Raw genomic sequence first — 15,813 nt, 5'->3', positions numbered from 1 at the left:
AAACCAAACAAGAACATACCTTGGGGGAAAGACTCCCTATTCAATAAATGGTGTTGTTAGAAGTGGATGTCTACATGTAAAAGACTCAACTGGACGAACACCTTTCCCCACTCACAAAAATTGATACAAGATGGATAAAGGACTTAAATTTAAGGCATGAAACAATAAAAATCCTCCAAGAAAGCATAGGAAAAACACTGGAAGATATTGGCCTGGGGAAAGACTGCATGAAGAAAATTGCCATGGCATTTGCAACAACAACAAAAATAAACAAATGGGACTTCCTTAAACTGAAAAGCTTCTGTACAGCTAAGGAGACAATAACCAAAGCAAAGAGACAACCTACACAATGGGAAAGGATTTTTGCATATTTTCAATCAGACAAAAGCTTGATAACCAGGATCTATAGAGAACTCAAATTAATCCACATCAAGAAAGCCAACAATCCCATATATCAATGGGCAAGAGACATGAATAGAACTTTCTCTAAAGATGACGGATGAATGACTAACAAACACATGAAAAAATGTTCATCATCTCTATATATTAGAGAAATGCAAATCAAAACAACCCTGAGATATCATCTAACCCCAGTGAGAATGGCCCACATCACAAAATCTCAAAACTGCAGATGCTGGCGTGGATGTGGAGAGAAGGGAACACTTTTACACTGCTGGTGGGACTGCAAACTAGTACAACCTTTCTGGAAGGAAGTATGGAGAAACCTCAAAGCACTCAAGCTGGACCTCCCATTTGATCCAGCAATCCCATTACTGGGCATCTACCCAGAAGGAAAAAAGTCATTTTATCATAAGGACACTTTTACTAGACTGTTTATTGCAGCTCAATTTACAATTGCCAAAATGTGGAAACAGCCTAAATGCCCACCAACCCAGGAATGGATTAACAAGCTGTGGTATATGTATACCATGGAATACTATTCAGCCTTTAAAAAAAATGGAGACTTTACATCCTTCATATTAACCTGGATAGAAGTGGAAGACATTATTCTTAGTAAAGCATCACAAGAATGGAGAAGCATGAATCCTATGTACTCAGTTTTGTTATGAGGACAATTAATGACAATTAAGGTTATCGGGGGAAAGCAGAAAGAGGGACAGAGGGAGGGGGGTGGGGCCTTGGTGTGTGTCACACTTTATGGGGGAAAACATGATTGCAAGAAGGACTTTACCTAACAATTGCAATCAGTGTAACCTGGCTTATTTTACCCTCAATGAATCCCCAACAATAAAAAAAAAAAAAAGAGGAGAGAGAAAGCAGAACTTTCACTGACAGAATTATGGGACTTTATGAAGCATTCAAACATATGAGTTATAGGTATCCCAGAAGGGAAAGAAGAATGTCCCTTAGGAATGGAAGCCATACTAGAGAATATTATAAATGAAAATTTCCCAAATATCACCAAAGATTGTGACACACTCCTTCAGAGGGATATAAGACCCCAGGTCACCTCAACTCAAATAGAGCTTCTCCAAGACACTTTGTAATGAACCTGTCCAAAATCAAGACGAAAAAAGTTTTTGCAAGCTGCCAGGAGTAACCGCCAATTGACTTACAGGGGCAAATCCATCAGGATGACTGCAGACTTCTCTAATCAAAATTTCAAGCCAGAATTGACATCTACCATTATTCTACTTAAACAGAACAATTTCCAGCCCAGAATTCTTTATCCTGCTAAGCTAAACTTCAAAATGAACCGAGAAACCAAATTTTTTACTGATATGAAAACATTGAGGAAATTTCCCACAATAAGACCAGGTCTACAGGAAATACTTCAACCTGTTCTACACGCTGACCATCACAATGGACCACCAGCAAAGTTAGCACCAAGATATTAAAGGACAAAACTCCTACCACAATGATGCAAAAGAGAAAACTAAGCAATGGAGTTCCACAAAAGAAGATGAATAGAATGCTACCCCACTTATCAATTATCTCAAGAAATGTTAATGGCTTGAATTTCCCACTGAAGAGGCATAGATTGGCTGATTGGATTAAAAACACAAGCCATTCATTTGCTGTCTGCAGGAAACACACCAAGCCTGAAAATACAAATTAAAACTCAGAGGTAAAGGTTGGAAGACTTTTTTTTTTTTTTTTTTTACAACCACCTAATCTTCCATAAACCAAACTAGAACACACACTGGGGGAAGGAATCCGTATTCAACAAATGGTGCTAGGAGAACTGGATATCCATATGGAAAAGAATGAAACTGGACCCGCAACTTTCTCAACTGACAGAAATTGATTCAAAATGGATAAAGGTATGAAGTGATAAAAATCCTCAAGGAAAGCATAGGAAAAACACTGGAAGATATTGTCCTGGGGAAAAACTTTATGAAGAAGGCTTCCGTGGCAATTGCACCACCAAAAAAAATAAACAAATGAGATTTAATGAAACTGAAAAACATCTGTACAGCTAAAGGGACAACAACCAAAGCAAATAGACGATCTACACATTGGGAAAGGATATTTGCATATTTTGAATTAGACAAAAGCTTGATAGCTGGGATCTATAGAGAACTCAACTTAATCCATATGAAAAAAGCCAACAATCCCATATATCAATGGGAAGAGAGTTGAAAAAACCTTCTCTAAGGAAGACAGATGAATATCTACCAAACATGTGAAAAAAGACTCATCTTCCTTAATTATTAGAGAAATGCAAATCAAAACCACCCTGAGATATCATCTAACCCCAGCTAGAAAGGCCCATATCACAAAATCTCAAAACTGCAGATGTGTAGAGAAAACTGCAGGCATGGATGTGGAAAGAAAGGAATACTTTTATACTGCTGGTGGGACTGCAAATTAATACAACCTTTTTGGAAGGAAGTATGGAGAATCCTCAAAGAACTCAAGATAGACCTCCATTTGATCCTGCAATACCATTACTGGGCATCTACCCAGAAGGAAAAAAATCCTTTTATCATAAGGACACTTGCACAAGACCGTTTATTGCAGCTCAATTTACAATTGCCAAAATGGGGAAACAGCCTAAATGCCCACCAACCCAGGAATGGATTAACAAGCTGTGGTACATGTATACCATGGGATACTCTTCAGCCTTTAAAAAAGAATGGAGACTTTACAACCTTTGTATTAATCTGGATGGAATGGAACATGTTATTCTTAGTTAAGCATCACAAGAATGGAGAAGCATAAATCCTATGTATTCAATTTTGATATGAGGACAATTAATGTCCTAGTACACGGTGGGGAGGTGGGGAAAGGGAGAGCAGAGAGAGAGAATAGGAGGAAACAGGGTGGGGGAAAGGAAGAGCAGAGAGAGGGAAGGAGGGAGGAGGGGTGAGGTCTCAGTGTGTGACGCACCTTTGGGGGACAAGACACAATTGTAAGAGGGACTTTACCTTATTAATGCAATAAGTGTAATCTTGTTTCCTGTACCCTAAATGAATCCCCAACAATAAAATAAGTAAATAAATAAATAAGATTTAGGCTCAGTGCTAGGGCACCAGCCACATACACCAGAGATGGCAGGTTCAAACCCAGCCCGGGCCTGCCAAACAACAATGACTACTACAACCTCCCCCCAACAAAAAAAAAAAAATAGCTGGGCATTGTGGGGAGTGCCTATAGTCCCAACTACTTGGGAGACTGAGTCAGGAAAATCGCTTGAGCCCAGAAATTTGAGGTTGCTGTGAGCTGTGACACCATGGTACTCTACGAAGTGCAACATAGTGAGACTCTGCCTCAAAAATAAATAAATAAATAAATAAAAATAAAAAATATTTAGTATTATAAGTGATCTTATGTAGTGTCATAATAATATTGATGGGTTACACTGTATGGTGTTGTTAATATTGTCTTCTAAATAAAGGGATTGTGGTTTAAGGATGTTAAAATGACTAGTCCAAGGTCACAGAGACATTAAGTGGAAGAATGGGGAAGTATAGACAGAGTTTCTAACTTCAAGTCCATTACAGAGTCCTCCAGAACACTGACCCACACACACGCTACATCAGTTGATCCTTATGTTAAGAGATATTTCTTCAAGGTAGGAAACACATTCTCCAGATCAGGAACATGTTCTCAATGTCAGAATATGTGTTTTATTCTTCTTTGCACTTCAAACATGTTACATGGAGCATTAGCTTGGGTAGAAAAAGGTGAAGAGTAAAATGGACTGAACATTGATGAATTAAGGGAGAAGATAGCAGGTAAGAAAGGTTGGGAAGGTATTAGCACAGACACTTTGAAGAAAGGCAGGAAGGCAGAGATCAGCAGTGTTCTGCCTAATAATACAGTTTTCTTTCCACTATATCACATTCTCTTCCCAAGATAAAATGCACAAAAAAAGATTGAGGAGTGGTCGAACAAGTGGTAGAATAGGACTTTTTATCAGTTGTCCTTCTGCAGAAACATCAATTTAAACAAATATCCACACATGAAAATACCATTGCAAAAGCTAAGGAAACCAAGTGAGAGATAATAGTACCTAGTTGTAACAATGTAATAAGATACATTGAAGATGGTAGGGAGGACAGCTTCACAGTATCCATGTCACCCTTCCCCAAATCCAAGTCAGCACAGTGCGGAGAGATATACCGTTTGCTTGGGAGGAAGAAGGAAGTGAGCATAGACCTTTGCCTTGGACACTTAATACTGGGGCCACCACAGTGAAACCCAGAACTATGCAAGCCACCATGGCTTCAGACTCCAGGTAAGAACCTGCAGACTGAACCTTTAGACCTATCTGAATGCAAAGTAAGACCTTCCAGCAACAGGCTTCAGGTCTGCAAGGCAGTCAGTCTGTATTCTGCACCACCACTGAGATATTAGTGATCCTAGGATTCATACTGCCCTCACCAATGGCATTCCTCATAGAAATAGAAAAAAAAAAGTCTTGACGTGTTTATAGAACCACAAAAGATTCCAAATAGCCAAAGCAGGCTCAGCGCCCATAGCACTGTGGTTATGGCACTGCCCACATGCACCAAGGGTGGAAGGTTCGAGCCTGGCCTGGGCCTGCTTAACAACAATGACAACTGCAACAAAACAAGAGTCAGTCATTGTGACAGGTGTCTATTGTCCCAGCTACTTGGGGGGGCTGAGGCAAGAGAATTGCATAAACCCAAGAGTTTGAGGTTACTGTGAGCTGTGATGTCACAGCACTCTACAGAGGGTGATATAGTGAGACTCTGTCTCAAAAAAAAAAAAAAGTCAAACAGACAAAGAAGTCCTAAGCAAAAAGTACAAAGCTGGAGGCACCACACCACTTGACTTTGAAATATACTATAAGTATGTACTAATCAAAACAGCATAGTACTGGCTTAAAAACTTATAGACCAATGTTTCTCAACCTTCCTAATGCTGTGACCCTTTAATACAGTTCCTCATGTTGTAGTGACCCCCAACCATAAAATTATTTTTGTTGCTACTTCATAACTGTAATTTTGGCACTGTTATGAATCATAATGTAAATATCTGATATGCAGGAGACCTCCAAAGGGGTCATGACCCACATGACCCTATAGCACAGAACCACTGCTATAGGCCAATGGGACAGAATATAGAACCCAGAAATAATATAAATCCACATATTTATAGTGAACTGATTTTGGCAAATGTGCTGAGAATGATAATCTTCAATAAATGGTGCTGGGAAAACTGGACTTCTACAACCATAAGAAGGAAACTAGACCCTTATCAATCACTGTATAAAAAGTCAACTCTATATGGATTAAAGTCTTAAATATAAAACAAGAAATTATAAACCTACTAGAAGAAATCATTGGGGAAATTCTGTAGGACATAAGTCTAGGTCAGTGGTTCTCAACCTTTCTAATGCTGCGACCCTTTAATACAGTTCCTCATGTTGTGGTGACCCCCAACCATAAAATTATAAATAATTTTGTGGTTGGGGGTCACCGCAACAAGAAGAACTGTATTAAATGGTTGCGTCATTAAGAAGGTTGAGAACCTCTGGTCTAGGGAAAGATTTGGTGGGTTAAACTTCAGAAGCACAGGAAACAAAAAAATAAAATCTGAAACTAAAGAGTTTCAACATAGCAAAGGAAACAAACAACAGAGTGAAGAAACAACTTACAGAATGTAAGAAAATATCTGTAAATTATTCATCCCACAAAGAACTAACATCTATAATATACAAGGCACTCGAACAACAGCAAAATTTTTAACACCCCCCCTAAAAAAAAAAAAACTGCACAAATAATTAATGGGCAAAAATCCGAATAGACATCTCTCAAAAGAAGAGATACAAATGGTAAATAAGTATATGAAAAATCCCCTTTATCAATAATTATCAGGGAAATGAAAATCATAACCACAATGAGATATCATCTCATACCAGTCACAGTGGCTATCATCAAAAGCAAACAGTAGCAAATAGTAGTGAGAATGCAAAGAAAAAAGAACTCATACACAATTGGTAGGAATATAAATTAGGATGACCATTAAGGAAAACAATATGAAAGTTACTCAAAATACTAAAAATAGGACTACTGTATAATACAACCATCTTTCTACCCAGTATTTACCTAAAGAAAATAAAATATGTATATGGAAGAGATACCTGCATCCCCATGTTTATTTCACTCTACTTAATAATATCCAAGGTAAGGAATCAACCCAAATGTCTATCAATAAATGAATAGATAGAGAATATATAATGTATGTATAATGTATATACATGATGGAATACGATTGAAGCATGAAAAATAATAGCATCATGTCATTTGCATAATTAGGTGAGTCTGGAGGAAGATATTGTGTTAAGTGAAATAGTTAAGGCACAGAAAGGCAAATACAGGTTCTCACTCATTTAGGAACTAAAAAAGATTGAGCTTATAAAAGCAACAAAAAGAATAGTGGTTTATTAGAGGTTTTATTAGAGGTTTGGAAGGATACTGGGAAGGGGAGTATAGGGAGAGATTTGTTTTTTGTTTTTTGTTTTTATTTATTTTTTTATTAAATCGTAGCTGTGTACAGTAGTGTGATCATGGGGCACCATACACTTGGTTCATAGACCGTTTGACACATTTTCATCACACTAGTTAACATGGACACAGAGTTACAGCAGAGGAGAGGAATAAGTTCTCATATTTTGTAGAACTGTGAGGTGAACAAGATCAACAATAACTTAGTTTATGTTTTCAAAATACTAAAAGAGGATTATCAGTGTTCACAGCACAAGGAAATATAACGTTTCAGGTGATTGATATGGCAATTATCCCAATGTGATCATTACATATTAAGTATGTGTATTGAAATACTGCATTCCATAAATATCAACAATTATTATGTACAAACTAAACATAAAAGGGAAAAAGCTGCTTCTTTGTAAAAATAGAGAAGACAGAGTGCAATAGAGACAAGTAAAGCAATGGAAAAGATCAATTGAATAAAAGTTAACATTTTGGAAAGATAAAATTGAGAGACGTTTAGCTAGACCAATAGAAAAGAATACTCATATAAACAAAATCAAAATTTAAAAATATGTTATAGTGATACAACAGATATATAAAAGATCATAAGAGATTGTGACTAGTATTACCCTGATACCAAAGTCAGTCCAGGACACCACAAGAAGAGAAAATTACTGGCTAATACTTCTGATGAATATAAATTCGAAAATATAAATTCGATTTTGTAGCAAATGGAATACAAAAGCACGTTAAAAAGATCATTCACTAAGATCAAGTGTGCTTCATCTCAAGTATGCAAAAATGGTTCGATACATACAAATCAATAAATGTAACTTATCACATTAACAGAATGAAGGACAAAAATCGTATGATCATTTCAACAGATGCAGAAAAATAATTTTCCAAAATTCGACATCATTTCAGATGTTGAATTCTCAACAACTTAGGTATAGAGGGAATGTACCTCAAAGCAATAGAGGCAATACGAGGCCCACAGCATACACCATACTCAATGGGGAAAAGTTGAAATTTTTTTGGCAAAAGCTGTTGAAAGCTTTTTCTGTAATATCTGGAACAAGGTAAAGATGCTCACTTTCACCACCTCTGTTCAATACAGTACTGGAAGTTTTAGACAAACCATTTAGGGAAGATAAATGAATAAAAGGTATCCAAATTGGAAAGGAAGAAGTTAAATTGTCCACATTTGCAGCTGACATGATCTTTTGTATAGAAAATCTGAAAGATCCTATGACAGAACTGTTAGAAATAATAAATACAGTAAGGCTGCAGGATACAAAATAAACACACAAAAATTTGTAGCATTTCTACATACTAACAGAGAACTATCTGAAAAAGAAATCAAGGAAACCATCTCATTATAATAGCTATACAAATACTTATGAATATATTTAAGCAAGGAAGTGAAATATCTCTCTACATGGAAAAATGATAAAACATTGATGAATGACATTAAAGAATACACAAATACATGGAAATATATTTCATGTTTGTGTATTAAAAAAATAATATTTTAAATATCCATACTACCCAAAGCTGTCTATAGATTTAATGGAATCCCAATCAAATTAGCAAAGAAAATCATCATAGAAATAGAAAAAAAGAGGACCAGGAAGCATGATGGCGGACAGGATGGATGTGTAGCCCACCTCTCCCAAGCCACCAGGTGAGAGGAAAGGCGTTCTGGACCTTCCCTGTGTGTGGATTATTGGAGAGGACCGACAGCTGGAGATGCCCAGAGAACAGGCGGTTTGCTATATATGAGGGGTAATTTAAAAATCACAGACTCTGTTGTAGAGATTCATCCCTGCTTGGCCGTGCCGACCAGCAGACCCCTCCCCTACAGAGGTCAGCAGCTTGAAAATGCTGAAAAATCCAATTGACAAGTAATTAATCCTGAACTGAGGGAGGCATCAGAAAGGAGAGCCACTCAAAACCACAGGGAGCTGGGCAAACTGTTGGACAATTGAAGGGAAGGTATCCTGCCCGGGAAACAGACATTTTGAACTACCCAAAAGGGCAGGCACCTTTCCCCCAGGTGTTGGAGGGGGCTGGCGGTTCAGGCAGTGCAGCGAAATGGCGGACGCCCATCCAAAACTCTGAACCATAAAAGTCAGAATAAATCCCCCGAGCGCTCCAACCACGGGAACGGCTTGAAGCCTAGGACCCGGCTTTGGCTTCTGGAGCCGAGGAGCAACAGAAGCCGCAGACCGGCTTTGGCTGCTGAAGCCCCAGGAACCAGCTACAGGAGATACCGAGCGAACTCAGCACCACTCCCCTTATGGCCGATTGCAGTCGCCAGTTTGCGGGGGAACCTGGGAGCAGAGTGGAGGGACGTAGGAAGCGTGGACACCTGCACTGAGTGGGAGGGTCGGTCGCAAGTGCTGTCCGGAGGAGAACAGCCGAGCTTGCACAATTCTTAGGCGACAAACTTTTACAGAAAATCCAAAATGGCGATCGGCCATGGAAGGTGGTTACCATGGTAATGGTATAAACTGTAAACCAGGTATAAGTCTTGAAACCACTCACAGCGCCACCAGGTGTCCAGAAAGTATATTGCAGTATGAATATATTCCTATGAAAGTTGATCTCAACAGCAGACATATAGACAATTATAGGTACATTTCTACCACAAGAATACTTTTGCAGTTGGTGCCTTTTTTTTGTTTTGTTTTGTTTTGTTTTTTGGTTTTCGTGGGGGGTTTTTTGTTGTTACTTTTTTGCTGTTGTTTTCTTTTTGTGTGATATTTCCTCACCATTTTCTTAGAGGAGATTTCAATAATTTTTTATTATTACATTTTATATAGATATATTTTTATTTCTGTCTTCTAATTTTAATTTCTTCCTTCTTCTCACTTAACATTCCTTCTAACACCACTTTTTTCTCTCTTTTTTTATCCTTTCTTTCAATAATTTTACGATTATCACTATTTTTATTGCAGTTGTTCTTATATTGCTGTTGTCGTGGCTATTGCTTGTATGTTTATGTGTTTCCATCGGTCTCTGTATCTATGGCTCCATGTGCCTGGTAACCTTTGTATCTGTTTATTTGTTCATTTGGTCTCAATGACCTTGGTGTTACGACCTGTAAACCTGAGCTCCTAACACCCCCCCTCCACTCGCACTACATGATCTGGAGACCTGCCCCCTCAGGAGTCCAGATTCTTGGGTGAACTCTCAAGAGGTGTAGACAGGACTTGGACTGCAGATGGCCAGTGCTGACTATGTAGCAAAGGAGCGAGAAGACAATGGATGGCTGAGAGGGAATTACACTGGAGCGGTGGTGCCCCGAGGTGCAGAGCAACAGCCATCTTCAGCAATAACAAGGCCCACCCCCAGATATAACATAGCCTCTCCTCCTGTCTTCCTGGGCAACCAGATGAGGCCGAGCATCTTCTCAGATGTCAACCACCATGGAACAGACCTGGGACTGAAACACAAGCCCCATGAGTAAAGGGTTTTCCTGAGACGGTACCGACATAGGTGGAACACGGGGACAAGAAAACACACCCGCAGAGCCGGGAAACTCCTAGGGTGGGGCTGATCCAGAGAACCACTCTACTGAGCCTAAGAAGCATCTGGACCTTAGGGGATCACCAGCTTATAGACAAATGAGGCCAAGAGGCTACAGCCAACAACTGATCGGGCTGCGAATACAAACCCGCAGGACTAAAGACAGGGCCTGAGACACAGGTTCTGGGAACTCAAATCAGCCTCTCCTCTGCAGAGGAAACTGGAAAGGTCAGAAACAAACTCCCACAGGGTTGTTACATTCACCCAGTAATATAAACTAAGGGTGGGGCTGGAACTGAGTGAACACCTCCAGCCTCCATCAAGTGCCCGAGGTTGACAGGCCACACCACACCCTACTGGATAAAGACAGAGAATAGCGGCCGAGTTGAGCAGACACAGACTACCCTGTGACTTAGGCAGGTGCAAACCCCTTTAGTATCTGCTTACTGCAGACAACTGACTAGGTCACAGCCCTGTGGGGCTAGCAGAGACTGGGTGTGACAGAGCTGCAAGGTGGGGAAGGAGGCATCAATCTTCCCAGACTGATCTATTTACTAGTGGCTCTTCCTGACTCCACACAGCACTGGAGCAAGCCATTTTAAAGCAGTCACCAGACCCCTGTGATCCAGTTCCCAGGGACCTCTTGAACTCTCCCACCCGAGGCAGCTGCAGACGGAGGCAATTGACTTGGACCTTTTGAACTGAGTCACTCACCTGGGGACTACCCAGGTGGTGCGCTGGGTGTGTGGTTGTAGGAAGGTTTGATTTTCCTTTTCCATTTGTTGCCTGTGGTGGTGGGGTGACTTAATTGCTGGTATTTCTCCATAGCTGAGACTTCAACCCAGAGTAACTGTTTCACTAGTGTCACATAGAAACCAGCTGAAAACAAGTCAGAACCACTTAGACCCTCTACACCAAACAAGGTCCCATTTTCTCAGGCGAGAGTACTGTACAGGTCCTCGACAAAACACTAGAGGAATATTAAAGGGAGTAAAACAATCATCGGGCAGATCAGCGGAAAAACTCTGGTAATATGAATAACAAGAATAGATAACCCCCAGCCAAGGAAAGATGCGGCAGATGTAATTGAAGATCCCATCACAAACAACTGGCTGAGATGTCAGAAATCGAATTCAGAATTTGGATGGTAAACAAGTTTAACAAAATGGAATTAGGAATTCGTGGAGAAATTCAAAAGCTGTCTCAAGAATTTAACGAATTTAAAGACAAAACCACGAAAGACTTAGACACACTGAAACAAGAATTTGCAGCACTCAAAGATATGAAAAATACAGTGGAATACCTTAGCAACAGAATGGACCAAACAGAAGAAAGGATCTCCGACATCGAAGATAAAGCCTTTGAACACTCCCAAACTCTCAAAGAGGAAGAGAAATGGAGAGCGAAAATGGATCACTCACTCAGAGAGCTCTGGGATAACTCGAAGAAGGCAAATATGCGACTCATAGGAATTCCTGAAACAGATGAAGTGGCCTCACTGGGCGCAGAGGCCCTTCTGCATGAAATTATGAAAGAGAATATTCCAAACATGCCTAGAGAACCTGAAATTCAGATAGCAGATAGCTTCAGAACCCCAGCACGTTTCAACCCCAATAAGACATCCCCCAGGCATACATAAGTAACTTCACTAAAGTTAATATGAAGGAGAAAATTCTAAAAGCGGCCTGGCGAAATAAATCTATTACCTTCAAAGGGAAGAACATTAAAATAACTGCAGAAATCTCTGCTGAAATTTTCAAGCCAGAAGAGGGTGGTCATCAACTTTTAATCTCCTCAAGCAAAATAACTTTCAACCCCGGATCTTGTACCCAGCTAAACTGAGTTTCATTTATGATGGAGAAATTAAATACTTTAATGACATACATATGCTAAAGAAATTTGCCATAACTAAACCAGCTCTTCAGTATATTCTCAGACCTATAATCCATAATAACGAACCCAATCCTCTACTACAAAAGTAAACTCACTCAGAAACTTCTGATCAAACACTAACTTCCACAATGGCAAAAGGATTAAAAATGCCCACTGGACTTTCAAAAAACTCAATACCCCAAATTTCACCAAACTTATCAATGCTCTCCATTAACGTGAATGGCTTAAACTGCCCTCTAAAGAGACATAGGTTAGCTGACTGGATACAAAAACTCAGGCCAGAGGGGAGACAAGATGGCGGAATGAAGCCAGCTTTCAACAAAGGCTCCCGTCCAGAAGGAGAGTTAAGGGACAGGAATTTAGTAAGTATCCTGGTGGACTTGAGCCTCACCAAGAGAGAAGGCTGAAGAACGCACATCAACACCGCTGAGGCAAGTTGTGATCACAAGGACACAAACAAAAGAACGCTGACTTCTGGATATTCTGAGGCCACACCCCCGTCTCCCTGGGCAACCAGAGGAGGCCACCGGTGACACGGCTCACAAACCCGGAAGCCTCCAGGGCGGGGCCGACCCAGAGAGGTGTTCAGATGCAATTCTCCAGCAGCAAAGACGTTTGAACTCAAAACAGCCCGTCTCCTGTAGGCGACGACAGGAACAGAGACAGAACCTCACAAAGTTGTCTGTTCTGTTCTGTTCTGTTAGCAGCATCCATCAGGGACGGGGCTAAGCCTGAGTGAACACCTCCTTCCCATCACCTGCATCAAACACTCAAAGATGTCAGGCCCCATCTCCTCCTGCTAGATAGCGGCAGTCTGCGGGGGCCTGGCAGACTTCCTCGCGATTCAGGCAGGTGCAAACCCCTGGAGTGTCTGTTCACTGCAGGCAACTGGGTTAGCCATCTGCAGAGATACCAGTGACTGGGTCCGACGGAGGGGCAAAGTGGGGAAGGAGACGTCAACCTTCCAGACTGCTCTGTTTGCGGGGTGGCTCCTCCTGACTCCACGCTGCACCGGGGTGAGCTGTCTCAGAGGAGTCACCAGGCCCCTGTGATCCAGTTCCCAGAGACCTCTTGAACCCTTCCACCTGAGACAAGTGCCGATTGAGACAGTTGATTCGGACCTTTTGAACTGGGCTAATAGACTGAGGACTTTTCAGGTGGTGCCCTGGGTGTGCGATTGTAGGAAGGTTTGATTCTCCTTTTCCAACTGGGGCCAGAGGTGAGCAGGCGGGGTGACTTAATTGCTGATTTTTCCACACAGCTGAGACTTCAAGCCAGAGTAGAAGTTGCAATAGGATTGAACAGAAACCAGCTGAAAACAAGACAGAACCACTTTGCTCCACCACACCAGACAGGGCCCCAGTTTCTCAGGCCACAACACTGTACGGGCCCTCGATAAAACCCCAGGGGAAAAACCAAAGGGAGTAAACCATGGGGCAGAATCAGCGGAAAAACTCTGGTAACATGAATAACCAGAATAGATCAACCCCCCCAAGAAAAGATACGGCAGATGTGATTGAAGATCCCATTCATAAACAACTGGCTGAGATGTCAGAAGTCGAATTCAGAATTTGGTTTGCAGACAAGATTAATAAAATGGAATTAGGAATTCGAGGAGAAATTCAAAAACTGTCTCAAGAATTTAACGAATTTAAAGACAAAACCACCAAAGACTTAGACACACTGAAACAAGAACTTACAGCCCTCAAAGATATGAAAAATACAGTAGAATCCCTCAGTAACAGAATGGCGCAAGCAGAAGAAAGGATTTCTGACATTGAAGATAAAGTCTTCGAACGCTCCCAATCTCTCAAAGAGGAAGAGAAATGGAGAGCAAAAACGGATCACTCACTCAGAGAGCTCTCAGATAATTCGAAAAAAAATAACATAAGGGTTATAGGAATTTCGGAGACTGATGACGTGGCAGCCAAGGGCACAGAGGCCCTTCTACATGAAATTATGAAAGAAAATTTTCCAGACATGCCTAGAGAATCTGAAATTCAGATAGCAGACAGCTTCAGAACCCCAGCACGATTCAACCCCAAAAAGCCATCTCCCAGACATATCATAATTAGCTTCACTAAAGTTAACATGAAAGAGAAGATTCTCAAAGCAGCCCGGCGAAAGAAAACTATAACGTACAAAGGTAAGAATATTAGAATAACTGCAGATCTCTCTGCTGAAACTTTTCAAGCAAGAAGAGGCTGGTCATCAACTTTTAATCTCCTAAAGCAAAAAAACATTCAACCCAGGATCTTGTATCCAGCTAAACTGAGTTTCATCTATGATGGAGAAATTAAATACTTCAATGACATTCATATGTTGAAAAAATTTGCCATAAGTAAACCAGCTCTTCAGGATGTTCTCAGACCTATCCTCCACAATGACCAACCCAATCCTATACCACAAAAGTAAACTCAATCAGAAACTTCGGATCAAACTCCAACTTCCACACTGGCGAAAGGATTAAAAATGTCCACTGGACCTTTGAAAAACTCGATACCCAAAATTCCACCAGACTTATCCTTACTCTCCATCAATGTGAATGGCTTAAACTGTCCTCTAAAGAGGCATAGGTTAGCTGACTGGATACAAAAACTTAAGCCAGATATTTGTTGCATACAAGAGTCACATCTCAACTTAAAAGAAAAATACAGACTCAGGGTGAAAGGATGGTCATCCATATTTCAGGCAAATGGTAATCAGAAAAAAGCAGGTGTTGCAATTTTATTTGCAGATACAGTAGGCTTTAAACCATCAAAAGTAAGGAAGGACAAGAATGGTCACTTCATATTTGTTAAGGGTAATACTCAATATGACGAGATCTCAATTATTAATATCTATGCACCCAACCAGAATGCACCTCAATTTATAAGAGAAACTCTAACAGACATGAGTAACTTGATTTCCTCCAGCTCCATAATCGTTGGAGATTTCAACACTCCCTTGGCAGTGTTGGATCGATCCTCCAGAAAGAAGCTGAGCAAAGAAATCTTAGATTTAAACCTAACCATCCAATATTTAGATTTAGCAGACATCTACAGAACATTTCATCCCAACAAAACTGAATACACATACTTCTCATCAGCCCACGGAACTTACTCCAAAATTGATCACATTTTAGGTCACAAGTCTAACCTCAGTAAATTTAAAGGAATAGAAATTATTCCATGCATCTTCTCGGACCATCATGGAATAAAACTTGAATTGAGTAACAACAGGAATCTGCATACCCATACAAAAACATGGAAGTTAAATAACCTTATGCTGAATGATAGCTGGGTCAGAGATGAGATTAAGAAAGAAATCACCAATTTTTTGGAACAAAATGACAATGAAGACACAAGCTATCAGAACCTCTGGGACACTGCAAAGGCAGTTCTAAGAGGGAAATTTATAGCACTGCAAGCCTTCCTCAAGAGAACGGAAAGAGAGGAAGTTAACAACTTAATGGGACATC

Source organism: Nycticebus coucang, chromosome X, assembly GCF_027406575.1.
Source record: "Nycticebus coucang isolate mNycCou1 chromosome X, mNycCou1.pri, whole genome shotgun sequence".
In the NCBI taxonomy this organism is placed as follows: Eukaryota; Metazoa; Chordata; class Mammalia; order Primates; family Lorisidae; genus Nycticebus; species Nycticebus coucang.
The sequence above is the reverse complement of the archived record's forward strand: the minus strand, read 5'-3'. Positions refer to the sequence as shown.